At 42.6% G+C, this 10597-nt stretch overlaps 1 long non-coding RNA gene across 1 annotated transcript in view; it reads right to left on the minus strand.

The window, feature by feature from the left end:
- The window catches only part of LOC116849234, a 67658-nt gene extending 65687 nt beyond the window's left edge, over positions 1-1971 (minus strand). Inside the window, exon 1 of the long non-coding RNA XR_004379103.1 lies at positions 1433-1971. This is a non-coding gene — a long non-coding RNA (uncharacterized LOC116849234). The remainder of the gene's footprint in view (positions 1-1432) is intronic.
- Between the last annotated feature and the right edge of the window lie 8626 nt (positions 1972-10597).

Consider the following 10597-nt stretch of genomic DNA (forward strand, 5'->3'; position numbering starts at 1 on the left):
GAGAGAGAGAGAGAGAGAGAGAGAGAGAGAGAGAGAGAGAGAGAGAGAGAGAGAGAGAGAGAGGGGGGGAGAGACAGGTAGTTTCTTCGTTAATTTAAGAATTTGCCTCGTTAGTCAAATCACGTCCACCTCGTTGCCTCGGCGCCAGTGGATACAATTAATTAAAAGTGGTAGCTAGGTGCGCGCACAGGCTCTCGCGCGAAATCGAATTACGAGGCGCAGCTCAGGAACTTCTTTCCGTCTGCGGACATCGTTTCTTCCGGATATCGATGACGATTAATTAGCGCCACGACTACCAAACCCCTGAGAAAAAGAGGAAAGAAAAGCGACACCTTTTCCCCGTCGACAACGATGAAATTAAGCGAATCCGACCCGACCGGCTGAGGTACGCGACAAGCGGAGGTAGAGATATGAGAGCTGATATTATAATCTCGCCAAGGTGTAAACCGTCATGAATCATCCCGGTGGATCGTGTCGCTCCTTCTTCTTCTCTTTCTCTACCTTTTCGACGCTCCGTCGACGCGACACCGATGGTTTCTTCCGCCGCAAAGTATTCTTTTTCTCTCGTTTTTTCCCCTATTTTTACCGAGAACACTACTTATCTGCGCACTTGGCGTTTTATCTTCCGGCGCTTCGGCTGTGAGTCAATGCGTACAGAGTGTTTCGCTTTTCAATTTTTACGTGTCTCGCCGCCGCGTTGTCTTCGCGTCGCCGCGAAGGTGCGCGGCGACATACCTGAGTCGAGATTGCGAGTCAAGATTGATCGAGATTCTGCATTGACCCTGCAAATTCCGTCGAGCTAGTCAAACCAACAGGGAATCTCGAGATATAACACTGCAGAGACTATTGTCGTATCCTGGCACAATTACTTGTTATTGTCTACGTGTTTCTCTTTTTTCTCTATTTTAAGGCCTGAAGCAGCGCTTGTTTCAGAATAAATCAATATTCGATCACCCCAATATTCTACCTGTGTCTGCTCTTTATTTCTCGTTTCAAAGAGCGGCGTATTAATTACACGCCTTATTTGATTAAATATATAACGTATACAATAAGCAAACGTTAAACATTTATGGATAGATAATGTAGGAAAATAGAATGGCGAACTGAAATTTTTCCATAAGACACATATTTGACATTTTTTTCATATCTGCATTATTATCTCTTATCGGCATAGAAAATTTCCGTGGCATTTGAAGATAGTAAGAGGAAAGGAAAAGAATCTGCCCAATAATAATGCAGAGCATCAACAGAGATTTAAATTTGCAACCAGCACAACAACAAAAGGAATGAAAAAAGGCGTTAATAAATTTGCGACATGTCTGCCTTCGAACAGATTCTAAATTTCTACTCGGGTATCTTCTCATTCTCGACGAGATCATCAAAACGTCAATGAAGAAAGTCAGGAATCTAATTATCAAATGATTTGACGTACCTGGGAATGTATAACGTATCGCTGATGTATCTCGAAGCTCCGCAGTCTACATCCTTGACCTTCCCGATTTGGCAGTTTCGTCGTGGCACATCAGATACTCCCTCGTGACAATGACACTGACACTCGCGGAGACACAATTCGATTGGTAGAAACACGTGTTAATAAAAGTGATGCAGTCCGATTAGCCCCTTCGCTACCAAAGGGATATATGTATGTTTTCCCCACTATTAATAAATCTTATTTAATCGAGTGAACAGTTTCTTCAGTCAGAACACATCAGCTATTACTTTATTTGTTACCGCACATTGAAATAAATATGCCCTCCCAAAAATCCCAGTGCAACATCAATGTCCCGGCTGTATTCCTTTGGCAAACATAAAACTAGATTTTTCTGCTAATGAAGTGGAAGTGAAAAAAAAATTATACCTCTAAAAAACAAAATTGGTAGCGAAAGGATTAAATATATTTCAGGAGTTTACGGAAATAATGAACTCACTGATACGTCCGCTCGCGTCGCGAATATGTTCGTTACTCATCGGCTCGACGCGACAAAGTGCGCGACGCGCGAGAGTACCAAAACAATCGGCAAAAACGACAACAGTCATCGCCCGCCGAAACGACGCTCGAATACTCGATAGCTGAGAGATCAGAACAATACGCGCAAATCAAAACATTCCTCTCGCAAACTTAGAGTCGGTTAGTCTTACCTTCTCTAGCGTTTTTTCATTACGTCTCGAGGCGCCGAGCGACGCGCACGTTGCGAAGCACCTGTATCGATATATTAAATATTATTTTCGTTGACTCTTAAAACTTTTAATCGGTTTCCCGTTTACATCGAGTTCATTAACGCGCGTATTTCTCTGCGATTGCATTGAGCAACTACGCGAGTGTCAGTGTCAGTGTATCAGTCTCAGTGCCATGACAGGACATCCGGGAGCCAGGATGCTAGGATCAGTGAGCCGGGACGGAGGAAGCAGGATACCAGGATGCGGGCAGCGACACATCATACATTTCCAGGTGTGCGAAATAATTTATTATATCGAATGTTCCCGGCTTTAACGAACCTACCATTTGACGAACCTACCGCGAGTAAAGAAATGCCCGAGTCGAAATTTAGGCTAATATTCATAGTTGGACGTCATTTGATAAATCATAGTTTAACAATTCTAGTTTCATGAATCTCTGACTATTTGTCAACCTTATTACTTATTTTATACAAAATGAGATATTCATACAAACAAAATCGAATAACGGTTTATGAATAAGAAGCTATAATCTCGCAATCGAAGATTGTAAATAATTTACAACTATGAATATCGGTCTTAAAATCTAGTGTAAAATTTGCAACTGATTTTCACGTCTAATAATGCTTCTTTGGCCGCGAGTCCGATCTTGTTGACGTCAGTCAACGCCTTTTTTGCTTCTGTTATTGCACTGAACTTAAATTTAAATCACTATTGACAAACAGCATTATTAGTCGCATAACTGTTATTTTTGCCTTTTCAGCTTCATATCAATTCTTTTAAAAACTACAAATCTCATCGAAACGTCTATCAAAAAAAAATTAGAAAGAAAAAAAGAGAAAGAAGAAAAATTAGGAAGAGATGAGATTAAATCTTGTTCTTTTACCAATTTTCTCACACACAAATTCTTATTAAATAATTTAACATCTACTTATCTATATAAATTTTAAATATAACCGGCTCGTTAATTGCCAACTGCGTGTGTATATTTACTAATTAATATATTAACGTTGAGATACTAACGTAGATTAATATACTAACGTAGAGAATACATATATTGAATATCTATGAATTCGTCGGAAATTTTAATATTCATATTTATAATACGATTATGTTTTATTCCTAATTATAAGCTAAATAAGGATATTCAGAGTTATTAATGTTTAGGCATTGGTACTTTTATCTTACTTACTTTATCATTTAGTTTCTCTAACTTCTCCACTACTTCTCTGACTCTTTCGATCTTAAGTTTATTCTACAACAGCCGTAAGAATATACAGTAAGACGTGAACAGTAAGTTAATTGATTAATAGGATTCTTACAATTCAAGAATAATGAGCTGTAATTATTCGATTTGCTTACTGCTTATAGAATGGGCTTCAATCTCATTATTTCTTCGCGTTGTTTAGTCTTGCTTTACTACTAGACGTAACGAACCAACGAAAGGACGAAGACAAACAGAGGGAGAGAGGGAGGATAGATTGGTTGTATGAAGAATAGAAACATGTGCAAAAAGAGTAGTCTATGAAATTCTATTAAAATATATTGAGATAATCAAATGTCAAATAATTAAAAAATAATTAAAAGAATAAAAAATAAAACGAAATTGGAATGTTCTTGAACAAATGTGTCTCTTCGAGCTTCTTTAATATCAGTAGCATCAAGGTAAGTTAATAACTCGTACACGTTGGGATTCTTCATTGACTCTTCAAGTTCGACGGGATTTGCAGGGTCAATGAAGAACCGAAATTTTGACTCGAGCACATCGACATCGTACCACCGTTGCGCGAATTACAAGTCCAAAGGGCATAAATCGCGGAACGCACTGCAAAATCAGCGATTTGTTCCGGATTAAAATAATGGCAGCGGCATATTCGAGAACGCGCATTCCTGAGAACGCGCGCGAAATGTCAGATCAGTTTCTCTCTTTTTAATCTTTATCTAAATATTGAGATTGAAAAGCATCGGCATTATTAACCCCTTTCTCACATATTATTCTGCATAAATCTTTAATGATACCAACAGTCTTGGAAACACTAATTGTCTCAAATACAGAAAGCAAGGAGCGAACGGAATTATCGCTGTTTTTGCCGACTTACGGGATCATCTGTCAAGTTTTCGCGTTAAACGCGTGACCTGTGTGACCGTTAGCCAAATTTCTTCGATCAACCGCCGACGCTTTCTTTCGCGTTTTATCCGAGCCGAGGCAATGCCTCTACGCGACGCTAACAAAGATAGAGAGAAAGCCCCGATCGCGCGCGCCGACTCGTCGTCGACTTTTTTTCGCGTTCTCATTACGCCTTCGAGGCAGTACGGACGCGTGGTGCGATGTAAAGAGCACGTAATTACACGGGGCTCGGCGATCGATTCCTCGGGTGGGTAATGAATTTTTTACGACGTTACCCTCCGCAGAGGAAGATTCATCCGCCCGTTCATCCGCGGACGATGAGGGCCGTAGCCGATCGGGCAAAGCATCGGCCCGAATTGAAACGACGTTACGTACGTGAACCTTCGTCCCCCGACCAAAAAAAGCTTTGGTCTCCTCTCGCCGAGTCTTCGCTCACCTGCGCCAAGCGAATACGCGAAGATCTCGCGCGACCTGAGCGAGATGAGACAAAGCATACCCGTCGACATTAAAAGTTGGCTGACATTAAAAGTTACAACACGAATATTTTCGGTTAAATTTCGTTAAGTCCTCAACAAGCGCGAATTAATCTCTTTGGTTAATTAGTCTGATGAGTATTATCAGACCTATTAATTAGTAATTATTAGTAAGTCTAACACAAGTGTTATCATTAACATTATAGTGGAATTTAATTGAGAGATGGTTTCTTCGACCATAATTGGTAATAGTAATTATTTCCCTATGTGATTATAGTTACAAATGTGAAACATTTTTCTCAGTGTGTTACTCATCTCGATGGTAATTGTCGTCGACGATGACGATGATTACGATTTGAATGATTGTAATTTGGTGTGTCAGGTTTTCTTTGAATATTTCTATGTTTTAGCAATAATAATAATCGTTTGTATAATTTATTAACGCGCAAATAAATAGTCCTTAATTGCGTAATAGAAGCAAAAATAAGAGATAAAGTGAGAACAGACAGCAAGAAACAATAGTTAAAACAATGATGGTTCAATTGAAGATTTACTTGCTCTTTCGCACGCCCTTACTCGCGTTCTCCACGGACGAAACGTAAGAACAAGTGGCAACGAGACGGCGACAAATAGCGTGACGCGAAAACCAAAATAAACCGGCCTGCAAACACAGGTCTCTTAAAAAATAACGGTCTCTCGCGTGTCGTCCTCTATGTAACGGCAGTGCGACACAGTTTGCCGACACTCGCTCTCGCGCGCGCTCAATCTCGCAACCATTAGAGTGTCTTACGCTTCTTCGCGTGGCCCCCCGTGCGAAAACGATGCTCGACGACGAGCAATCGATAACAGGGCTGGTGTACTCGATAATCGAGGAGGCGGCTGTCTCTCCTCTCTCTTTTACTCCCTCTCTCTCTATCCCGCTTTCGAGTGGCGCGCCGCTGCTTGCCGCCCGCGATCGGTTCGTGTCGAGGAAATTCAGAGGAGTCCCTTCTGCGCTATAAACGCGCTGTTTGCTCAATCTATACCACCTACCTACCTACCTACCTACCTACCTACTACCCCTTACCCGGTCTTGTTCGCCCTTACACAGGGTGAACCAATCGAACAGAGAGGGACGAAGAGAATAGCAGTTCGAGCGAGATAGAAAGAGGGAGAGAGACGCAGGAGGGACCGAGATCTTACGTATATATGTATGTATATAATATATGTATATGCTCGACCAACCAGTCAGTCATCCAGCCAGCCCCAACCGAGCAATTATTATCGATTGAACCTTATCGAGCTATCGGCCCGCTCTAATATGCGTCCGTCGTTTCGTCGAGGAGAGACCAAAAGGATGAGAAAGAGGCGGAGAAAGAGAGCTCGACTGACCTGGACGGAGAGAATTAAGCAGGTGCACAGTTCTCTCTCTCTCTCTCTCTCTCTCTCTCTTTCTTTCTTTCTTTTTCTCTTGACATTTGCGATACATCGTTACAACGCTCGCGTTTTGGTTTCAAGGAATATGGCATCTCGAAAAATCAAACAGACGCGCCAGGTTGAGCTCTAACCAGTCACGACACGAATATCGTTTTCCGGAAACGCGATAAAAGGAGAGAGCCTTCCGTTCTCCGATGTTACCTCTGACGTCGTTCCGTGACCTCCGTCAACGCGGCCCTTGCGCGTTAACTCTTTCACTTATGCATGTGCACCCCCGTGTTGTACACTAAATGTTCTCTCTCCCTTTCTCCCCCCTTTCTCTTTCTCTTTCTCTCTTTCTCTCTCTCTACCTCTGCGCCCTCCGCAGCCGCCATGAATAATCGAAGTGCAAGCAGTTCACAGATTGCACCTCGCGGGCCCCGTAACCCTCGAAAACGAGGCATATGGCGCGAGCGCGATGTGCGCTTGGCCAGGTTGACACACGCCAAGCTGTGTACCTGCGCCAGCGACTTTTTACGACCTTTACGTGGCGCACGAAAGCCCACGTCATGTTGCGCATAAGTTAGATAGCGTCAAGAGAGAGAGAGAGACGGGTCACGCCGGATTATTTAACCCCGTGAGCGAAACGGCATATGTTCCGTTACGGGCAACCCTCTCTTACCTTAAGCGTAGGCGCAGGTTATCGCAATTAACCCACGTCCGGGAATCGAGCCCGTGATACCAATCGCGTATAAAAAAAGACCATTTTTATTCACCTCTCTATCTGGCCCGCTCACTGGCCCGGCCCGGGCGTCGCAAGACCGGCGGAATCGAGCGACGACGGCGATGGCGGCGGCGGCGGCGGCGGCGGTGGGTGGTTGCCTCTGTTGTGTTCCATGAAAGCGGCAATTTCCGCTGAGCAACGCGGAAATATTTGTTATGAACAAAAACGCGTTGGCTCGAAATATCCGGTCTCGGAGCTCCGGGATTGATCGCAGGGGCGGGTGGTGGCGGAGGCGGCGGCAGCGGGGGACCGGCGGCGCTGGCAATGGTGGCAGCGGTCGCTACATTGCGCGCGGATGAAAAAAGTTCACGGTGCCGCGTGAATCGTTGATGCCGGTTGTTCTGTACCTTCGATATCCAGTCGATCGCCGCCGGGCGCGACGGCGAATGAACGTAAATTACGAAAATATTTGGCCCGGGAGAGTTCGACGAGAGAGACGATGTTCCGGCGTTTAATGATCCCTCCTCCCGTCTCTGCCCCGGCTCCCTCTCGCGCGCGCCAAACGCGGCTCGTTCAAGACGCGTAACTTTCGTTTAAATAGCACGTTTAATAGTTAAAGCGGAGGATGTTTGTTAAAATGTTTGTACGCGGTGCGCGCGGAGCTCGATCAATTCGGAGCTCTCGATGTAATATTGACCATCGCTCCTGGCGCAAGTAACAAAAAACCGTATTTGCGCACGCGGTACTTCCATACCTCCGTACCGGAAGGTATCGATTTACGTTCATTAAGCCAACTGCGCCGACGATCGCTGAAATACGAAGGCGAAGGTTCGTTCTCTCTCTCTCTCTCTCTTTCTCTCTCTCTCTCTCTCTCTCTCTCTCTCTCTCGTTGACTCAACCTTTTCGCGCCGGATTCTCCTTTAATAAGCTACGCCTCGCCCACAAGCGCTCTCGCGCGTCCCGGATTTCCGATTTTCCTCCGGTCTCGCGATTGAGCGCTCACTCGTTCGTAATAATGATAACCCGAGTTGTCATTATCGCGAAATATCGAGGGATTGATCCGCGTCGGGTTGAAAAGCTCTCCCCTTCCGGCCCCGCGTTCCATCCCTCGCGTACGGTCCTCCCTCGGAAAATCCGACCGTCCGTAGCCCGGTAGCAGCGGCGTTGCACGCAAGTTTCAGTGCTTACGAGCAGTTATGGAGGGCGCATGCCTGCATATTTCATGAGCAAACAGACTTCAGCCCCCGTGGCATGCGCTGCAACCAACCCCCGCTTCCGCCTGCCACTCCGCGTGACTGGCTAAGCTCGGTCGCGCGAGCACCGGACCGGCACTTTGAAAAGATTTCACCGCGACGCCGGGTACTGACAGTTGCAAATCCCGAGTTGTAGCAACGTAGTTTAGTTTCGTGCACAACCAGTCGGACGGGTTCGTGTCTTTTCTCACACCGAAAGCGGGGGAATCGCTTTCCCGCGACTCTTATCGCGGCCTGGTCTTCCCGTCGTGGCCTCTCACATTTTTCACGCGATCCCCACGCGTTTCGCGATTTTCTTCTCCCTGTATGTATATATAAACTAGCGTTTTGTTAACCGATTTTAAAAACATTCTTTTGGCAAATAATTAAAAAGTAATGGACAACTTTTTTAACAAAAATAATTTAAAAGCCTAGAAAGCCCTAAAAGATATAAAAACACAATTTTTATTCAACATTTGCATATATCTACAATTCTATTCTAATATTCTGAAGATATTGGAAGTTGGCGCGAAAAATACAAAAAATAGGTTGGTAATCTATATATCTATATATATAAGTTAGATTTTCTAGGTTCAGTTCTAGATATAAAAATTCCGGGTAGTTTAAGCTATTTAGCTTTGTAGGAGGATAATATATAAGAACATATAAGAGGATAATAAATAATAAAAAATATGATTGTTGAAAAATATGATTATACTCAAACTGTCAGGCTTACGCGTCGACTTTTAATATCGTTAGAATTTTGGCATAAGATTGCAGGTACATAGAAATATTGAGACTAAATGATTTCATAGTTTTTAGGGCTTTCGAGGTTTTTCAAAGCGGTTTATTTTTTAACTGGATGATAAGAGAGTAAGTAACTTTCCACCGCGAGATGAGGAGTGCAATATCAGTCAGCAGCAAGGAACAATTATTTGCTTTATATCGTTGGTACATTATCATCGAGGTTGCACACAGAAATGACCGATAACGTTACTATTCGCCGTTTACGTTACACACGCGGACAGACAGATCCTGTCAATATTCTTTATATCGATCTTTATTCGATATCTTTTACTTACGAGATTCTTTCTGCAGGAGATTACAGAATCGCAGGTTTTTATATTTTCGCGAAATCAGATCGTTTGGTACGCAATGACGGACAGACTAGCAAAACGAAATCGCTTTCTCTTAATACAGCAATTTTTTTCTAATTTTGGATTCACGCTCTCGTCCAGTATTTCACCGGAAACCAGTAGCCATAATATTTTGAGTGCAATCACAAGGAGGAGCACATACATCGGTAAAAAAATCTACACGAGTAATTTCAATAACGGCGTTGTGTACATATACGTATCGACGTATTTTTTGCAGCAGATGATTTATTAACCGAATATTACGTCAATATGCCTAGTGTACATTTTATGGACGATAAATTTTGCGCGACTTCGGTGGATTTTGCGTAGATTCGGTAGCGATATTTCGTAGATTACAGATAAAATAAAATTCGATCCACATTTATGAATATTCTCCGAAAAGGGGGAAAAAAGCTGTCGGCAAACATTGACGAATAAATGCCGTTAATATTCCTCAAACGTCCTTCCAGAGCTGCCGATGAAGCTCATCAGCGTTCACGTGATTGATGATAAAATGATGATATGTAATTTCCCTTTTTTTTTCCTTCTTTTTCCCTAATAATGTTTTGCCCGTTACGTTTAGCTCGGAACATGTTCGCGGTTTCACGTTGATGCGGGCATTTGATACTGAAATTTCTGATTTTGCAAAAATTCCGACCTTTCAAGCGCGTAACGGTACGTAAAAGTACACCTGCGATTTTTAGGGCGCTCACTCTGTGCGTCCCATTTACCCCAGTTCAATTATGCAGGGTGTCTGACAATAGGTGAAAAAAAGGCTCGTGTACATATGGATTAGATCAAACTGAACAAAATTCCCCTACCATTTTGCAGACAACCGTGCAAAATTTTTACCTATTTATTAAAAAAATTAGTGAATATAAAGAAAATTAGTGAATGATCGCGCACTATTCAGTGTAGAATGTGACGGTAAATACAATTTTCATTGTATGCTTATATATTAGAGGTTAAGCTGAACGTTCTATACTATTTTGCAAATAAGTACGTAGATTTTTTTAGTTATTAATCAATCTTTAATTTTTCACTGAAATATTGCCAGATACGCTTCTGGATCCTCATTATTTGAAAAATTCCACGTGTAAATTCATAAATTCCGTTAATATATAAACTCGTTTATATAATATTAAAATCTGGAATATTCAATATCTTGGAATTTCAATATTTATCACAACCACCTTTCACATCCGCCATGTTGAATTCCAGCTTCATTTGTGTAAATTTGTACTGAGTTGTAAAAAACGCATAATGAGTAAATTAAAAAAAATCATCAAGATCGGTTAGACCGTCTAGTGGGTTTTTATTCACAAGAAAGGCCT

This window comes from Odontomachus brunneus, unplaced genomic scaffold (genome assembly GCF_010583005.1).
Source record: "Odontomachus brunneus isolate Ranch 3 - 2012 unplaced genomic scaffold, Obru_v1 Obru_scaffold_108, whole genome shotgun sequence".
In the NCBI taxonomy this organism is placed as follows: Eukaryota; Metazoa; Arthropoda; class Insecta; order Hymenoptera; family Formicidae; genus Odontomachus; species Odontomachus brunneus.